Source organism: Xiphophorus hellerii, chromosome 8 (assembly GCF_003331165.1).
Source record: "Xiphophorus hellerii strain 12219 chromosome 8, Xiphophorus_hellerii-4.1, whole genome shotgun sequence".
NCBI classification, from domain to species: domain Eukaryota; kingdom Metazoa; phylum Chordata; class Actinopteri; order Cyprinodontiformes; family Poeciliidae; genus Xiphophorus; species Xiphophorus hellerii.
In genome coordinates, this window is record NC_045679.1 from 5823337 (window position 1) to 5843278 (window position 19942).

Sequence of the window (19942 nt, forward strand, 5' to 3'; positions counted from 1 at the left end):
TTATCTCTAAACTTTACCTTCAGTATAAATTATGTTTCGCCTTTAATTTCCACTTCTGCCTTAATGTTAAAGAGAGTTGCTGGTGTTACAGGAGCATGTTTTCTATAAGTTTATTCTGCCTCTTCAGCTCCACCAGCACGCATGAAACTTTTGGTGCAATTTGACGCGCATTAAAAATAAATGGTATGGTGAAGTTTTAATGATGTAAAAACATTTAAAATTGCATCCAGCCAGAGCCAGGGAGACGATCTGTACTTGGAAAGCTTTTGTTCATTTGAGCTTGGATCAAAGGTAAATGTTTCATACAGGGGAAAAAACGTGATTTATAATTTATAAGGAAGTTGTGATTCATGCTGTGCTTTTATAATGTTTTCTACCACTTTGTCAGCTCTGAATCTCATGTTTTATGCCTATTTTTAACCTTTTTCTTATTCAGAGCACTTTGAAATGAAAGTTACAATCTTTCTGTAACTTTTACACCGTTAAACTTGCTATAGTAACTGTTTATTCTTGCAAGGAGTCTGTTTTTAAGCTACATTTGAGATGTACAAAATTAATAAGTAATAATTAGGTGCATTTTAAAATTGGTGTCTGAATTTTCTGGTTAGTTTTCTTAGTATGTATCATATTTCTATATATCTTTATCCTGATATATATTGATACTGTTTACTGGTGGTTATATGAGTGTAATTTATTCAGGATTAAACTATATTAGTTGTTCTACCTTGTGCTTGTCTTTATTGATCTGTATTGTTCCTATAGTCATAATCCTGCTCTAGGAAGATGTTAAGATGTTCTGGTAAAGTTGTTTCATTCCCCAAATGACATATTTATGTTGCATTTAGCAAACAGAAATTGTTTTGGTTATCCTAACTTAATGACTTAATGTTTGAAAATGGCAACAACTTTTTATACAGTTTGTAAATATCTGGTTTCTACTGTACACTATCTATGGGTGAGTAAAAACCCAAATAACTCAAGATGTGGATCAGAAAAATCTGCCATGAATAGATCAAATTTGGTCTCAATGAATGTCAAAAAAACCAAAAAAACATTTATTTAGACCAGAATTAATCACTTTATTTTGTACATTTAACATGATGCTACCATTATAAAGAATATTCCTTCAGAGTTAAAGAATTTCTGCTATTTTTTCTTTCAGTAAGTCTCTCCATGAGGATTAAAATATTGCAGCAGAGTTTCTGACAGGAGTTAGAAAGACGTCAGTATGCGCAGTCCCAAAGATCTTATACAATCTTATTTCAGCACTGCACATTGAATTAAATCCCCAAAAGCAGGACTGGAACCAGAACCCTCAAGTTTTTGCCTCTTATAGAACCAGCTTCAAGTTTAGATGGGAAGATATGAGCTTTGCTTCTAATTTTGCTCTAAAATTGTTCCCCAAAGCTGCTCTGTGTTCTCTCAGTGGGCCTTACTGCAGCCATTTCTGTGTTTATACTCACCCTCATACTGTTGGCTCTGTTTTTCTCTTCTTTCTTCCTGTGCCCTCTCTGCAACTGGTCCAAACAGACGGCGGCATCTTGGTTTTTTTGGCTCACTTTCTGTGAGAAGTTTTAACTTTAGGGATGAAGTGAGAGCTAAACCAGGAATAGATCATTACAAGGTAAAAGACATAATCTATACCCAAGTTTTTAAGCACACGCTTTATGCATGAGGCCCCTGAGCTCCATGTTGGCTAATGATGGCTAACTGTTTTCCTTACAGTACGACGGTTTCCGTGTAGCAAATGAAAACATACATTGAGGTAAGACAGCTTGGTTTATTGTACTGCACTGAAATGTTTAATTTGTACATTTTACTTGTGGTTTTGGGTCGGCTGTAGTTTTTGGTCTTTGCTGTTGTTGACGTGTGATGCTAACTGAGCAAGTATTTGCTGATTTTAGGGGATTAAAATGGCTGAAAGCAGATTTTTAACGCAGTACTTTGATTTTATAATACAGGCATGTAAATAACGAATGCTTTGAAACATTTTCACGTTATGTTTTAACCTCAAACTGAAATGTTTGTCTTGGGATTTTATGTGATAGAGAAACAATGTAACACATAATTGTTGTGAGGTGGAAGGAAAGTAAAATAATGCTGTTGTTTTTTAATTATTTCGTTTTTGTTATGTATAAATAATCTGAAAAGTGTGTTGTGCATTTAGTTCAAATGGTTTCCAGGCATGCATAAATATGGAAAAACAAAGCAAAAATACAAAAATATTTTTTCTTTATTTCTGTCCATCCTTTCATTCTAGTGTCTGCCCTTCTTTCTCGTTTGTATTTTAACTTTTCTTCCTCTCTTCTTCCCTATGTGCCTTCACTGATTTTCTTTCATGTTTTTTGTTAGAAAAATGTGCAGCAACCTTGTTGACAGTTTAAAGTTTTTAGCTGCCTCTTTTCTTAGTCTTGCAAAGCTCTGTCCAATATTTCAATAAAATATATTTCAGTTTGTGGCTTTAAAATACAGATTTGAATCTAAGATACTGGATTGTTAATTTACTCTGGGCCGTATTTTGAATTGTAACGGTTGAATGTTTTCCACTTGACTTTAGGTGAACATTTGACAAAAATTTAGTTTCTTTTTATCTTTTTGCTGTGATTATTGAAGCTATGATTTTAGTCGTTAATGCTTGAATAATTAGAGTGAATTCGAGTAAAACATATTGACTATAATGAATCTTAACCTTCTGAATGGTTTGCTATAAAATATTTTCTTCTAAATGTGCAGGAAGCACATTATATATGATTTGCTGGGTTTCCTATAAACTAATGTTAATTAAATCAACTCCTATTAACTGCATGTAAAAGATGGGAATCAATGACAAACTACTAAGTTGGAGCTTAAAATGTTGTTGTGCATTTTTGTTTTTAAAAAATCAGTCATAGGAAAATGAATCCGGACTATTTCTGTAGCGTTGTTCCAGGGTAAAACATGGCTGCCATGACCTTGCCTCCTGTTTTCTACGATGAGAACCAGCTAAATAAATCTGTCCTGCATAAATTTAGAAAGTTGATGAGCTGACACACACACACACACACACAGCAGCAGCAGTGTGTGTTATCTGGTCAATACAGGACCACATTAGTTGCCTACTCCCTGACACTGAACTCGGAGCCATTTATCTTATGGGGTCTCTGGTTACTGTTGCTGCACTTAGAGCATTGCGACTGTCAGGTTTGGGAAACTATCAGCCACGGTGCAGCACTCTGAGCAGATATATGATGGGGGAATGAAAAGTTGATGTGTGTGTCGCTTTATTTACTGTTTGTGGAGTGATACATAGTCATGAGTGTTATGCTGCGTTGTAGATTCGGTGCGATACACTATAGGATTAAGCTTGAATGATTCAGAGTGCTGTGATACTCAGACTGATACTATGCACTTGTTTTTTTTCAGAGGATTTTCTTTTCTAAGTCCATTCACAAGGCAACAGGAGAAATAAGTGAGAATGTTTACTTGGTTCTGATTAGATCTTGTTTGCTGTTCACACCTTTTGTGTGATTCTAGTTTTTTCTTTCTATAAAGTTGGAGGAATACTGATTTCTGCAACTTTTTCCCCACTACTTCTTTTGTCAGTTTGCCTCAATCATTCAGTCATTCACACACTTTGAAACCTCAACAGAAGTGGTTTTCAGTTTCTAAGGCCTGGCTGAGGTGTCTGTGCTAACCTCATTAATTCAGCTTATTCTGGCCTAATTAATCTTTGTCAAAGTAATTACAGCTATCTGGAGTTACCGACATAGATGCAGCAATCTCAGATGTTTGTTGTGGTGTAAAAAGCTGATCCAATGATAATTCAGTTTGCATTTAATTGTGGTGCAGAGGAGATTAATATCTTGAAGTTACAATTTGGTACTTTTAAATATTGATGCACCAGATTATCGGCATTGTATCGGTATCTGCTGACATTAGCTGTAAAATTTAATATAACTCACAGATATAAAAGCCATTGTTTTGATGAACCAGTGACAATGAGTGTTTGAGTGTTGTCATCGTCTTAGAGAGAGCAAATGTCAAATAAAGGTGACATTAAACACAATGCAAGTTGAAAGTGTATCATTTTAGCATTAGCATTTGGTAGCTTGCTAAATTGATCAAATTAATGCAGTATTTTATTTCCACAGTAGAGAAAACCATATAGTTTCAGTAAGTAGGTATAGGACCAAAATATCGGCATTGGTATCGGTTATTGGTTATTGGTTATCTGCCAAACGAGTTTTAGTAAATCAACATTTAGGCCAAAAATCCAATATTGTGCATCTCTAGTTTTAAATTTGATTTTGAGATTTATTTTAAATTCAGATTATAATCTCCACCTGGAAAACATGTCTATTTAAAAAAATGCTTCAGCCAAGTTAATTAGTCACTGGAGCAGCAGTGAGTTTTCAGAAATGCAGAATAATGGAAATATGAATCTGTAGTCACATTGGGACTAAAGAGGATTTAAAAAGGTTTTGTTTCCAGCTTCCTGTCTGCTGTCTAACACCTATTCTGCTCTCTTTTTGTTCCGCTCACTCACACATTCTCATTCATTTTTCACTGTTTGCTATCTCTCAAGCTGGTGGCTAAACAAACTACTATGACCCAACTAACGGTCTGAAGACACACCTGAACAGGTAAATTCAAACCGAAAGTAAATGTGACGGATGTTGCATAACTGATGACATCACAGCTCACCTGGTTTGTAGTTTTTTCCTTCAGAGCAACAGAACCAGGAAGTAGAAGCTCTGAGGTGAAATCAGAGGCAGGTTGATAAAATCTTCATGAGGAAGGAGAGAAGTTCTGATAAAAAAATGTGGAAATAAAATTTTAACTAAATATTTACCTTCAAAATAAATATTTATTTTGCAAACTGAACATTTAATTTTCAAATCCAATATTTATTTTCTACATATTTAATGATCTATTTTCATGTCTAGTTGTTCAGTCAGACGCTCCATCATGTTGTCATGTTCCAGTTTTTCTCCACTCAGCAACAGTTGGTGAACAGGATTTAATCCAGTTTAGTGTAATTGTCTTTCTTGCTACTAGTAGCAGAAGGTGCAACAATATGTAACATTGATCTTTAGTGAGTAAATCCTTGGTGTTTATGTCCAGCAGAAATAGAAGAGGCTCCATGGGGAGATCTGTCCTTAGAATGTCCTCAATCTCCTGTTTCATTTCCTCCCAGAAGGTCTTTATTTGTGGTCAGTCCCAGAAGACGTGTGTGATGACCGACCATTCCACAAATTCCTCCAACATCTATCTGTGGTTGGAATCCTGGAAATGAAACTTTTTAATGGAGTTTTATTAAATCTGGTTTTTACTTTCCAGTCAAACTCTTTCCAGATTTGGTTTCCAATCCATTTATGGCACAAAAATGCACAGAAGAAAACTCCACTCCGTGTTTTATCAATCTCCAGTTCAGTCCAGTAAATTGATGCTCTCAGTTTTCCCATCAATCCACCAATGGAGACACCAAACTATGCAGTAAGAGACTGGTGTATTCAGTGTTTCTGTGCTTTGAACCCTCATCCATTTTACTTCTATGTCAACGGTGGAGCAGGAAGTGGAAAATCCCACCTGATTAAATGTATTGACTCTGAAGCAAGCACTGCTCTGGATCATCAGATCCATCAGTAGCCTCTTCTACTGATGGAGAGGAGGCTGACATATCAAATCAAACTGTCATGTTGACTTCATTTACAGGAACAGCAGCTTTTTCTATCAATGACTGTTTGTTACATTCACTGCTCAAACTACCCAGGAGTCTAAAACCTCCCATTCAAGGACTTGATACTCAACTAGATGAAGTCAGATTTGAGCTTTTAAATGCTGAAATTATTGCTACTGATGATATTTCAGTGCTTTCAAAACCTCTTTCTGCTGATGTGGATGCAAGACTGAAAGAAAAGGAAATCACTGAGATTTTGGAGGAACGTCTGTTTCAGGGTCGTTGACGTATCAGGATTTCCATCAGGGGAAATTAAACATTTCAAAATATGTTTATCCATTGCAATTATTAGAACACTTGAAATGTTGTGCACACAGAAATTATAATTAAAAATTAAAATGAGACGTTTTCAGAGGTTTTTTATCAATACGATTCGGCTGTGGTCTTAAAAAATGTCATGTGGTGCGACCGTGATTTATCTTAAAATAAAGTATTTTCCATCATTTATTAAACATTTTTTATAAGTTTAATTTTACTGAAGGTGTTTAAAAACAAAGTTTTTGATTTTCTTTGTATTTTTCTGACAATTATGACAGTTTTTCCCCAAAAATGAACCAGTTCCATTTATAATTGTCTTATATTTTTCTTCACCATTTCATCAAACTGTGTTAAAAATAAATAAACTCCAGTCACTTGAGGAAACTGTATTAGTGATTAATATTTCTGCTCCAGAAATTAGATATTCCATTTTTAGTTCAATACATTTACTTTTTAATTGGTCACCAAATGATTTATAGAATAAATGTCGGCCAGTAAACGGGTCAAAATCCTTTGAAAAATAAAAATAGTATTACATCCAGTAACAGTACATTACAAAAAACACAAATTAAACACAACAATTTAATTCACATCAAAATGAATGCAGTAATCAACTTTGTAACAAACATTTCAAACAGATCCACATAAAATCAGAATGTTCAGTAGATTGATTTTATTTTCTGAACTTTTTAAAGTTTTATTTTAAAAACTTAATCAAAACAGAAATGTTCAATCTCCCAAATGTAAGAACAATAATGACAATAGAATAATTCAGTTGAATTGAATTATTTTAAGCAGAACCAAGTATGATAAATAATGTAATCATTCACAAGTTCCCCAAATGTGAGCTTCTTTCAAAACGGAAAAGATTTCAATGAACTTCTAAACCATCATATTACTCCTGGGTAGAGACGCTCCCATCAGGGTTTTTCCTGCCGGTTCTGATCACCATGAGGTCCGATCACTGCCGATCACAGATACCGATCACATGGATTGGCTGTTAATGTTTGGCTTTAGGTAGAAATGCTACTATGTGATCTGGCAAAATGGAGCCATAAAATCACCTCATTTAGACAAAAACATGTCCAATACTTGCAGGCTCATGGCTAATTGTTCTGGTTCTGATGGCTTGTTTCTGACCCAGTAGAGTAATTCAGCAGAACACAGGGAGGAGGCAGAGGAACTCCATTTGTTCTCTCAGATTATCTCATGTTAGGACATAGAGAAAGTTACATTAAAACTTTTTTAAAGTTTCCTCCTCAGTACCGCGTAGCGATGGTCCAACAAAGAATTATTGTGATGATTAATCAGGTTAAAAATTGGCTCATTCTGAACATTTTTAACCATTTACATCTTTTTTATACAGTTTTATACATTAAAATATACAAAAATAAACAGATAATTAAATCACTTGTTAGAATATATTTACAAAGTTATTTCCATCTATTTTTAAACTTTCTAACTTCTTTTCTGCAGTTCCAGGGTGAGTCTTTCTTCATGACTCTTTAAGGAATGAGAAGCTCAGCTCAATGTTTTTATCCAACCTTGTTATTAATCAGTGAAATAAGTTGGAGGAGAGACGTTTGGTTCCTGTTGCAGCTCAGTGTTAATCTGGTTAATCTGAGAGATGAGCTCCAGTCTAACACTGCAGTGAGGATTAAAACCGGCCAGACAAGGTGAGGGACGGAGGAGAGGTCACCATCAGGAAGTTTGAACCTCTGCAACAAACTGCATTTTAATCACAACCAGCTGCTGATTTTACTGGGTTTTGCTTTTTCCACTTAAATCCTTTATTTTCCGGTTTGGGTTGAATCAGGTGTGGCCCACGTTGGCGCTGTGGCGGGTCATATCCATGTTGGTTTATTCACTAAAAACAGGTTTACTTTTTGTTATCAGATTTAAATGTAAAATATAGCAGAGATGCAGCGATCAGACCTTTTCTGTCCAACACTGATCTCCAGTTTTCATTCTGCTCTGATCTTCCAGTTCCTGGGATTTTTCCTCCAAAGAGAAAAATGTTCTGCAGGTTCTGAGTTTCAGGTAGAAGTTCTGAATGAAACAGAAAATATGAAGATTTTCCCACTTTAGGCTTCAAAGCATTGACCTCTGACCTTCATGGGATGGGAATGTTTTACTTTAAATCAGGACTTTCTAAAAGGAAGAGTTGATGAAAAAATCTTTTTAATGCAAATATTTAAATTTGAGCAGGAAAAGAACAGAATGAGCAGCAAATGAACCAAATGCAGAAGAAAAATGTTTTTATTTAAAACACATGAAGAAAAACTGCAGCAAATTTACAAAAGGAAGATTTAATATTCAAATCTGACATGTTGAGAAAAATAGGAGCCGATAGAAACAGAAAATGATCAGTGATTGAGAAAAACTGATCAACATTTCAATGAAATCTGATGAATGAAAGGAAAAAATAAGAGAAACAACATCTTGATATTCAGTGTGAAGCTTTGAATGGAAACAGACAGAAAACATGAGGATCCTGGAATAATCCCAGCTTCCATATTTAAAGGACTGGAAGAAGAAAAAGTTTCCAAGGACTCAATCAGAATTGTTTCACCAAGAAATAGATTGTAGAGACTGAACTATCTGTTCAACAGTGAGAGAGTTTCTCTGACAGGAGGAAAATCTTTAGACTCTTTAGACTCAACTCAGCACAGAAACACTGAGGAACCAGAACTGGACCAGAATCCAGGAATCAGAGGTTCAGTGAATGTGGTGTTGAAGGTGTGGAGGAGGATCAGTGAGTCAGAGGAAACTCTGTAGAAGGACAGAATGCCAGCAGGACAGTCCACATACACTGCTACTCTGTTAGAGACAGAGGAGGAGGAGAGACGAGTTTCTCTGTTATTGTGACAGACAGAGTAACCATGAACATCAGAGCAGCTCAGCCTCCATGAATGATCATTACATCCAAACAAACAGTCTTCTCTGTCTCCTTTCCTCCTGATTCTTCTGTAACTCACTGATATATAAACAAATCCTCTCCACTCGACCTCCCAGTAACAGCGACCAGTCAGACCAGTTCTACACAGCAGCTGATTCCAGTAATCAAATCTGTCTGGATGATCAGGATTTGACTGAAGCTCCATCACAAGTGTCACCTTCCTGTTATCTTCAGACAGATTGAGTTTTCTGTTCACTGTGTTTGTGTCGATGGTGAGTTGACAGGAATCTGATGGAGAGAACAAACACAATCCAGCTGCAGTTATTGATCATTTATTGACACATTGATGATGACTCCTGAATGAGTGATGTGACAGTTTGAAGATGGTTGAATGTGAGCTGCTTTGTTGTCATGAATCAGATGAAAAACACACTTACACTTCCTCAGACCTGGTGTCAAGAATGGGACTCCAGCAGGCTCCACCCTGAAAGGAGGAGGGGGGTCAGACCATCAGTCTCTTTCAGCAGCAAACATGGACATTACATGTCTCTCAGACACACATTGTCCTCCACTGAGACAGGAACAGTCCAACATTTGGATTGCAAACTGCAGTGGATGTAGGAAGGACAGTTGGTGCTGCTGCAGCACAACTCATTTCTCCAAACACAGGAAAAGCTCCAACAGAGAGGAGAAAGGAAATCCCTCAGTAACAACCTGAAGAAACTCACTGAAGCCTAAAAGGACATCAGGAAACTAAGGAAACATTTCTGGAAGCTCAACCTGATTTAATAATCAGCATTAAAATACAATCAATCTAAACTCTGACACAACACCTGGATACCTGTTCCATCCACACTCCCACACACAGATGAAGGAATGAAACACTAAACAGCCCTGCTGCTGAAAACCTGCTGTGGCCTCACTGTAATATCCAGAAATACAAACATTAAAAAGGAGAAGCTGCATCACATTCAACAAAGAGTTCAACAAGAATCAAAGATTTGATCTCTGAGCTCAGACTCACAAACCAGGGAGAGGCTTCCATCATCACACACCTCTGACAAACACCTCCAACCTTTCAGCACTTCCTCTACCAACCAACACCACCAGGTGGCGCTGCTGCACACATTTACAATGAGACCAAGAAGAAGAAGCAGCATCCTGAATCCAGCAGCTGCAGTAATGGCTTGTGAAAGTGTCCAAGGAGCATCTGGAACCAGAACCAGCAGATCCAACAGTCCAGAGAGTCTTTGTTTGCATCTTTCCTCTCAGATTTCCAAGCTGCTCTGAGAGGGAAATGACATCATCACTCTACTGATGATGTCACGCTCTGATGTTACTGATCAGGAGCTGCTGGACTTGTACATTTCCAGCATGGAGGACAGAGAAGATCTCAGCTCTGATGAGGAGCTGGCCTGCCTTCAAACTGATTCAGGGTCAAAGAAATATTTCCAGATGAAGTCAGACTAAAATGTTGGATTGTCCTGCTGTTGCAATCAGAGGCCAAGAAGAAGCTTCAAGTTCTTCTCCTGTTCAGCTCTACGTTCCTGTCAGAGACTTCAGCTCCTCATGAGGAGAACAACTAAAGCCTGGAACAGACTGACACTAACATCCTGACATCTCATCCCTGAACAAAGCTTTGCAGCATCAAGGTGACTCTTAGCGCCATATATGGACAGATTTCCTCTAAAGGGGGCGGAGCCTGGATTGGAGGAACCAGCAGCAGCTTCCAGGAACAAACCTTGGGAACCTCTGGAGGAGAACATGGAGATGAGATTCCTGCTTTAATCAGTGGATTCATTGATAGAAAACATGACGACTGAAATATCTGAGAGCTGCAGCTCCATTTTCTACAGATCTGCTGGAACATCAGATAGAAATGAAGAATTTCATCATTTCACATCAAATCTGTTCATCTTCCACAGAAACAACTGAATTATTGACCTGAACTGGTTCTAAAGGTCTGGATGGTAAAAACATCCATTGTTTTTATGTCTCATTAGTTTCCAGAAAGAGTTGAAATGTTTCAGAAGCTTTTATCCAGCAGCTCAGTAAAGATCTCTCCTCTTTCCAACCTGATTTAGTCCATGAAGCAGAACATCTCTGCTGCTGCAGCAACAGGAGGAAACTTCTCCAGCTCTCAACTTCTACACTCTGACTGCTTGGAAACAGATCAGGGAGGAACAGCCTTTTCTCCAGGCTGCCTCCTCCTGACTCTAGCGCCACCTACTGGCTGTTCACCAGAGGTGGAGAAAGAACTCAAACAATGTACTGAAGTAAAAGTACAAATAAACAGACAAAAATGTTCTCTAGTAAAAGAACCGCATTAACATTTTTACTTGAGTAAAAGTAAGAAAGCATGAAAAATATGTTTAATATCTGCTGAAGTTGTTTTAAAACCTGACAAACGAGCCTCATGGGAACCAATATTCTAATTTATTGATTATGACTGTAAATGTAAATATGAGATGGAGATTATTCACATTAATTCAGTAACCAGGATGTGGAGGAGTTTAACGTTACTGGGACATTCATGGCAGGAGACGCTGCGCTCCATGCGCCCCGACCGCAGTAATCAATGTTACTGCCAGTTCAGCTGCTTACAACTATTTAATTGTTTTATTTATTGCAGTCGATTTAAACTAGAAGCTTGGTAAGATTACATAAAACTTCTCTAACCTAAATCAGTTTAACATCCAAAACTCAGACAGCGTTTAGCAGCTTAACTTTCCTCGATATGTTTTTCAGATTTGATGGTGAATTTTTGAAAGCTAGCAGTTCATGATATCAGGGAGGCAAAGGCGGCACCAGAATCATTGATTACTTTCAAACTAACCAACAAATCAAAAAGCGCAAAGCGACTTGGATGTAACTTGTAACGCAACGCTTTATAGAAATGTAGTGAAGTAGAAAGTACAGATACTGTAAAATGTAGTGGAGTAAAAGTTCCCACCATTAAATCTACTTACGTACAGAAACATGAAAAATGTCCTTAAGTTCAGTAACAAAGTTCTTGTCCCAACAACCAGGATCAGGTGAAGGACCTCTGCAGTCCCATGATGCTTCCTCTCCCTCTTCTAAACCATCTGATGGGCTGATATCATCCCTCTGCTTTATCAATAAAATGTTTTTCTTTCTCTTATTACGATTCCATTATTTATCCTAAATGTGACGTCAGAGCTGTGGATCTGGAATCTGATTGGTCGGATGGATATTTCCCTGGTTTTCCATCATGAAGGGTCTCTGCCTTTTTCCAAGACGTTGGGAATTTTTCCCAAACTTTATTGAACAATCCCAAAAGCTTTCCCAACTACTGAAAACCTAAACACATTAGTCTTTTCTTGGATCTGTCTAAAACGTCTTATTATTGTTTTTAATTTCTACCACAGTCAACAGAGCACAATTCTACTTTTTCACCATCATTCACTGCAATTCTTCATTTCCTCTGGAAAACAAGGGATTTCCATTCTCTCCTGATTCCTTTCATTCTTTGGATCATTTTCCAGATGTCGCCCCCTGGTGGAGATCAAACTACTAAATGGATGAAACTGTTAAAATTCTCACTTTCTTTCTTTGCCTCATGAATAGTTTGCTTCACTTTTTATGTTATTTATATTTTTTTAAATCCTGAAAGTTGTGAGTTTTGTTTAAAATCTAAAGTTCTTTATTTTTCTCTCCCATAACTTTTAAACATCCATCTGACCAACATGGAGTTACTTTTCTTCTCATCTTTGCTTCTTGGGGCTGATTGGTCTGGAGCTCCATCAAATATTGTTTTAAAGTCCTTTCTGCCATCAGTAGATCATCATGAAAATCTAACTGAACTTCTCTTTTATTAATTTAGTCAGAGTCCCTATTAAACTATTAAACCCATCCCACTCTTTAATTTTCCTTGTGAGCCGTTCTTAGTCTGGAGAATATTCCAGAAAACTGGGTAATGATCTCTGCCTCCAGATGAGGCGTCTAAATATTTAATTATCAAATTAAACATTCAGCTTCAAACTAAATGTTTCCCAGCAGACTGACTAAAGACATTTCTCCCTCTTCCTCCTCTATCAGACCTTCTCTGCTCCTGCAGCAGGTTCCTCCATACCTGAGAGCTTCCAGTCTCCAGTGTGGATCCTTCAGTCCAGCCGACAGCAGCTTCACTCCTGAGTCTCCTGGATGATTGTAGCTCAGGTCCAACTCTTTCAGATGGGAGGGGTTGGAGGTCAGAGCTGAGGCCAGAGAAGCACAGCCTTCCTCTGAGACCAAACAGCCTGATAAGCTGCAGACACACAATTCATCACATGATGAGAATATGAGAACATTGAGGTAGAACCCAAGGTCTGAACTGATGGATGGATGGATGGATGGATGGATGGATGGATGGATGGATGGATTTGTAACATGTGGAATAAATAAGAAAGCCAAGCAACTGCTGGGATCTGTAATAATGTTTCGTTTTGCTCCTAAGATGCAGCAATTTGTCAAGTGCCCAGAGTTACCTGAGAGTTTCCAGGTTGCAGTTTGGACTCTTCAGTCCAGCAGAGAGAAGCTTCACTCCTGAATCCTGCAGGTTGTTGTTACTCAGGTCCAGTTCTCTGAGACTGGAGGACTGGGAGCTGAGAACTGAGGACAGAGCTTCACAGCTTCTCTCTGAGAGGTTACAGCCACTCAGTCTGAGGAGACAGAGAGAAAAATCTGTTATTCAGCAAATCAGAAATATTTATTTCTTCATTTCCAGTCAAGAATTTTCTTCTTGGAAAGATTGAAAGGACTTTTTACTTCACATATTTTTATGTTGACTTTCATTGTGAACTGGATCATTTTGTAGATGGTTCTCCTGTGTTGAAAGATTGAACAACAGACAACAAGGAGGCTGGCAAGAGAAATATTACAATCCACCATGAACTAAATCAGTGTTTCCCAATTCCGGTCCTCAGGCCTCCCTGCCCTGCATGTTTTAGGTGTTTCCCTTCTGCTACACACCTGGATTGAATATATGGGTGATCAACAGGTTTCGGCAGCACTTGATGGTCATGCAATCATATGAATCAGCTGCTCTGGAATAGAGGCACATCTAAAACATGCAGAGCAGGGAGGCCTGAGGACCGGAGTTGGGAAACGCCGAACTAAATGAATCCAGTGTCAGTTTTAACAGAAAGAGTCCAGTGGAAATCTAGGCTGAATAACAGCATCAGAGCTGGTTTGAGGGAAAACACCAGCTTCAAGCAAAGCAGAGAGAATCTCAGATTTCATCTTTCCCTTTTTAACTGCTTGGATACAGAGATGGAAAACTGAGCAGCAATTGACAAAAGCTGTTCCTTTGAGCAACAAGCTAACTATTTAGCTTCAAACTAAATGTTTCCCAGCAGACTGACTAAAGACATTTCTCCCTCTTCCTCCTCTATCAGACCTTCTCTGCTCCTGCAGCAGGTTCCTCCATACCTGAGAGCTTCCAGTCTCCAGTGTGGATCCTTCAGTCCAGCCGACAGCAGCTTCACTCCTGAGTCTCCTGGATGATTGTAGCTCAGGTCCAACTCTTTCAGATGGGAGGGGTTGGAGGTCAGAGCTGAGGCCAGAGAAGCACAGCCTTCCTCTGAGACCAAACAGCCTGATAAGCTGCAGACACACAATTCATCACATGATGAGAAAATGAGAACATTGAGGTAGAACCCAAGGTCTGAACTGATCGCTGGTGGATGGATGGATGGATGGATGGATTTGCAACATGTGGAATAAATAAGAAAGCCAAGCAACTGCTGGGATCTGTAATAATGTTTCTTTTTGCTCCTAAGATGCAGCAATTTGTCAAGTGCCCAGAGTTACCTGAGAGTTTCCAGGTTGCAGTTTGGACTCTTCAGTCCAGCAGAGAGAAGCTTCACTCCTGAATCCTGCAGGTTGTTGTTACTCAGGTCCAGTTCTCTGAGACTGGAGGACTGGGAGCTGAGAACTGAGGACAGAGCTTCACAGCTTCTCTCTGAGAGGTTACAGCTACTCAGTCTGAGGAGACAGAGAGAAAAATCTGTTATTAAACAATTCTTCAAAATGTGTCTTTTTTCCAGTCAACAATGTTCCTCTTTACTGATTTAAGGGACTGTTTTATATATAATTATGTTGCCTTTTGTTGTGAACTGGTTCAGTCTATAGATGGGCCTCCAGCCATGAAGGACTGAACTAAAGGCAACAAGGAGGCTGGCAAGAGAAATATTAAATTCCTCTATGAACTAAATTAATCCATGTCAGTTTTAACAGAAAGAGTCCAATGATTCTAATCTAACGTTCATAATAGTTATCTCTTCTTTCATTTCTAATTATTTATTATTCTTTCTCCTGTTATACTTAAATTCAAATTAAAAAACAGCTTATTGATCCCAAAAGGAAATAAAATCTTCTTGTGACTCAAATTAATTCAAATTCTTCAAAGGGTTATTTTAGATATTAATGACTGTTTAGTTTAAAAGATCTCTTGTGGTCTGTATAACAGTGAATTTCAAGAAGGTTCTGACTTTATATTATATATATTCTAGATAAATTCCTCTACTTGTTTCTCTGAATATAGATGATTATTTTAACATGTTGCTCATCCTCTTCCTGTTACTGAAACATTTCCACTTATTCTAGAATCTATAATTGCTCTCAGCCATATCTCTTCAATGCCAATAATATCTGTTATTGTAATTTATCTGAACAGTCTAACTTCCTGTCCATCAGCCAATCAGCTTCTTGTATTTTCTCAGTAGATCCATCAGTGGAAGCCCCGCCCAGCCCATGATGCTCCTGGTTTGTGAAGACAGAGAGACAAACTGAACTCTGATAGGAAACAGTTTCAAACTGATTTTCTCTCTCCAACCTCTTGGTTCCACATGGAGCTATATTTGGCCCCCTGCTGCTCTGACTACCATGTCATTGTGGTTCCAGTAGATGGGTCGGTTTCCCAGGTTCATACAGCACCATGTGAAAGATTCCTACAGTTTCTAATTGGATGTAGTTTTCAAACGTTACCTAGCCAAAATTACTAGCAATATTTATAATTTAACTGTAATAAATACAAGCCAAATACTGAATTAGCATAATAAATTTTTAGCTTCAAACTAAATGTTTCCCAGCAGACTGACTAAAGACATTTCTCCCTCTTCCTCCTCTATCAGACCTTCTCTGCTCCTGCAGCAGGTTCCTCCATACCTGAGAGCTTCCAGTTCTGTAGGTAATCAAAATCAACAACAGTCACATGTACAATGGATTAGGAAGTCTAACAACTGCTGGGAGGAAGGATCTGCAATAATGCTCCTTGTGTACCAGGATGCATCAATCTGTCAAGTATCCAGAGCTACACTATCAATGTTAGCCTGAACCCAACCTTTCTAAATATTTCTCTTCTTGGTTCATTCAGGCTGCAGTAAAGGAAAACCAGCCATGTTTGTGTGTGGAGACTTAGCATGGTTACCCATCTCACAGTAAAACATCTATTATTATTTTACTCTATTATTGAAAAAAACATTTGCATCATAACTGACAGAATATAATGGACAGAAATCTGGTTTCACCAGGATTGAGAACATTTTACCTGAGAGTTTCCAGGTTGCAGTTTGGACTCTTCAGTCCAGCAGAGAGAAGCTTCACTCCTGAATCCTGCAGGTTGTTGTTACTCAGGTCCAGTTCTCTGAGACTGGAGGACTGGGAGCTGAGAACTGAGGACAGAGCTTCACAGCTTCTCTCTGAGAGGTTACAGCCACTCAGTCTGAGGAGACAGAGAGAAAAATCTGTTATTCAGCAAATCAGAAATATTTATTTCTTTATTTCCAGTCAAGAATTTTCTTCTTGGAAAGATTGAAAGGACTTTTAACTTCACATATTTTTATGTTGACTTTTATTGTGAACTGGATCATTTTGTAGATGGTTCTCCTGTCTTGAAGGATTGAACAACAGACAACAAGGAGGCTGGCAAGAGAAATATTACAATCCACCATGAACTAAATGAATCCAGTGTCAGTTTTAACAGAAAGAGTCCAGTGGAAATCTAGGCTGAATAACAGCATCAGAGCTGGTTTGAGGGAAAACACCAGCTTCAAGCAAAGCAGAGAGAATCTCAGATTTCATCTTTCCCTTTTTAACTGCTTGGATACAGAGATGGAAAACTGAGCAGCAACTGACAAAAGCTGTTCCTTTGAGCAACAAGCTAACTATTTAGCTTCAAGCTAAATGTTTCCCAGCAGACTGACTAAAGACATTTCTCCCTCTTCCTCCTCTATCAGACCTTCTCTGCTCCTGCAGCAGGTTCCTCCATACCTGAGAGCTTCCAGTCTCCAGTGTGGATCCTTCAGTCCAGCCGACAGCAGCTTCACTCCTGAGTCTCCTGGATGATTGTAGCTCAGGTCCAACTCTTTCAGATGGGAGGGGTTGGAGGTCAGAGCTGAGGCCAGAGAAGCACAGCCTTCCTCTGAGACCAAACAGCCTGATAAGCTGCAGACACACAATTCATCACATGATGAGAACATTGAGGTAGAACCCAAGGTCTGAACTGATCATTTTCACAAGAGGAAAAAAGTCAATAAATTAAATTGTAACTAAAATGAAATAGTAATAAAAGTCTAATTCCGTTAAATAAGTAATAAAAATCAACATTTGTCACTTATAGAACGGATCAGAATAGAAACATCCTTCATTTTTCCACAGCAGGGAGTTCAGGTTTACCAGCAACAAGTTTAAGGTAAATGGAAAAATAAAACATTGAAGAAAAAGTAAAAATAAAAAATAATAGGAGGCTGTAGAGTAAGGACACATTTACGATAGAGGGATAATAATGCTGTACATTTAATAAAAACAGCATAATCAGTTTGAAATAATGTGCAGCTGAGTAGAGCAATTTATAATCATATGTAAGAGTTTTTGGGAGCAGTTCTGGTTAGAAAGTCTAACAACTCCTGGGAGGAAGGATCTGCAATAATGCTCTTTTTTCTTACAAAGCTGGATTGCAAGAGTCTTTGTTGCTCTGATCGTTTCACTGGCCTGGTGGAGCAGATTTATTTCTATAGATAGGTTTATAGTTGATGCATTTAAAACCAGGAGAGTGGACCAATCACACAGCTGGTGCCTCTACATGTTGCCTCGTGCTGCCACTGCTTGATCTCTGAAGCCTGGATCACCTGCACCTCTTTTCACTCAAACTGGACACAGGCTGACCTGTATGGACATGGGCGTAAATCCCAGGTGGGTCGGGGGGTCCGGACCCCCCCAATCTTGGATTTGTCCCCCCAAATAAATCATGAAAGAAACCGGTAACTGTCCTACAGAAACGAGCCATTAGAATCATCCATAATGTCGGTTATTATGAGCATACAAACCCGCACTTCATAATATCCAGAATTCTCAAATTTGAGGAGCTTGTAGAATTTAAAATGGCTCAATTTATGTTCAAAGTATCTAAAAAGTTGTTACCTGAGCACATACAGAGCACGTTTTCTGAAAGAGAAGGGGGGTATAACTTAAGGGGTCACTCAAACTTCAAGATCCGCAATTTTAGAACAACAAGAAAAAGCTTCTGTATTTCAATTAAAGGTGTAAAGTTATGGAACAAGTTACATGAAGATTTAAAACAAAGTAATAGCTTAACACAATTCAAAAGAAAGTACAAGGAGGTAATTTTCAATAGATACACATACGGGTGACAGAAAGCAATAAGGTGTGTATTGCAGATAACAACTTGGTGTAAGGGTTTAGAAAGACAAACCAGCATAAAATGGGAAAATGTATAGGTAAATATTAGTAACTGTTATTTCTGACTGCCATTTTGATTTTGATTTTTTTAATGACAGTAGGACTCTAAAGTTTCAAGTGTTTAGGGGGTAGGAGTTTATAAGTTCTCACTTCTTCCTACCCCATTTTGAGCATGATATGTTAACTGAAACAAAAAATCTGTATTTTTCTCTTCTTTTTTATGCACTTCTTGTTACTGTGCATTATTTTATTTTTATATTTGTATCATGTTCGAATAAAATTTCAATTTCAATTTCAAACCTTTGTATTTAAACAATATCAATATAAAAATGTAATAGAAACAAAGAAAGAAGTAAATCTGCCATTTATCTAAGAAAAGAACAAGAATTAATTTTAAGGAACCCCCCCACCTTTCTTAGAACAATGGTTCAGTCCAAAGTGTAGGAGGAGCAACAGCAGCTGAACGGCACAGGCTCCGTTAGAGCCGCTGAAGTGAGGAGCTAGCTGTTAGCTGTGGCTCTGCAGCACAAACAAAAACCCTCCAGTCAGTAAATACTTAAAGCAAAAGACATGTACAGTGAACCTTCGCTATTTCGCGGTTCACCTTTCGCGGTCTCGCTTTGCATCGTGTTTTGTGTTCTGCACTCTGATTGGCTAAACAGTCTCTCCACTTCTTCTCTACCTGTGTGTCAACAACGATGCGGTTTAATATGTACACGTAATACTTAAAACAGCTTGCTATATTTAACATAATCGATGGTGGCATGTCAGTTTATAAGAATCTTTTTGCCCAGAAGAAAAAAGAGCGACAACAACTAGATAACTATGTTCTTCTCTCGAAAAAACACACCTGCACCGCGGGCTTTAGAAGAAGAAAACCTCGCTACAGAGCGGAGTCAGGATGCAGCGGCTCAGTCAGAAGAGCAGTGAAATACACGAGAGTCACTATTTGTCCTACTGTACTTTGTTTTGTTTTTTATCATAATCATTTTTTATTTTCTCCCGTTCTAATCCAATAACTCAGGTTGCGGTGGGGCGGCGCTGATCTCCGCATTCGGGCACAGGAATCCGCTTTCAGTTCATATTAAAATTATTATTTTACAGTACAGTAGTTATTTGTAAAAGTAAAAAAAAATGTTTATACATTACTTTTTATTTGTTAAACAAATGTGTGGGCCTGTAAAAAGGTTTTGTTCTTTGGTTTCAATGTATTATGGAGTATTTCATTGTATAATAATTGTAATAAAAATAAAGGTTACTATCCGCGGATTTCGCCTATTACGGTTTCTTTTTGGAACGTAACCTGGGCGAAAAACGAGGATTCACTGTAACACATTTTATTTACTTTCGCTGCTCAATAGGAAAAA

General features: G+C 38.0%; 1 protein-coding gene and 1 long non-coding RNA gene across 2 annotated transcripts in view; one reads left to right on the forward strand and one right to left on the reverse strand.

Moving 5' to 3' along the window:
• LOC116724910 (NACHT, LRR and PYD domains-containing protein 9-like) overlaps positions 1 to 19942 on the reverse strand; it is a 93014-nt gene that overhangs the window by 45404 nt on the left and 27668 nt on the right. The gene's annotated exons all lie outside the window — the stretch shown is intronic.
• Positions 1519 to 12979, forward strand: LOC116724690 (uncharacterized). The gene is made up of 3 exons (XR_004340245.1): positions 1519 to 1624; positions 1726 to 1765; positions 12936 to 12979. It is a non-coding gene; the product is annotated as an uncharacterized LOC116724690 (long non-coding RNA).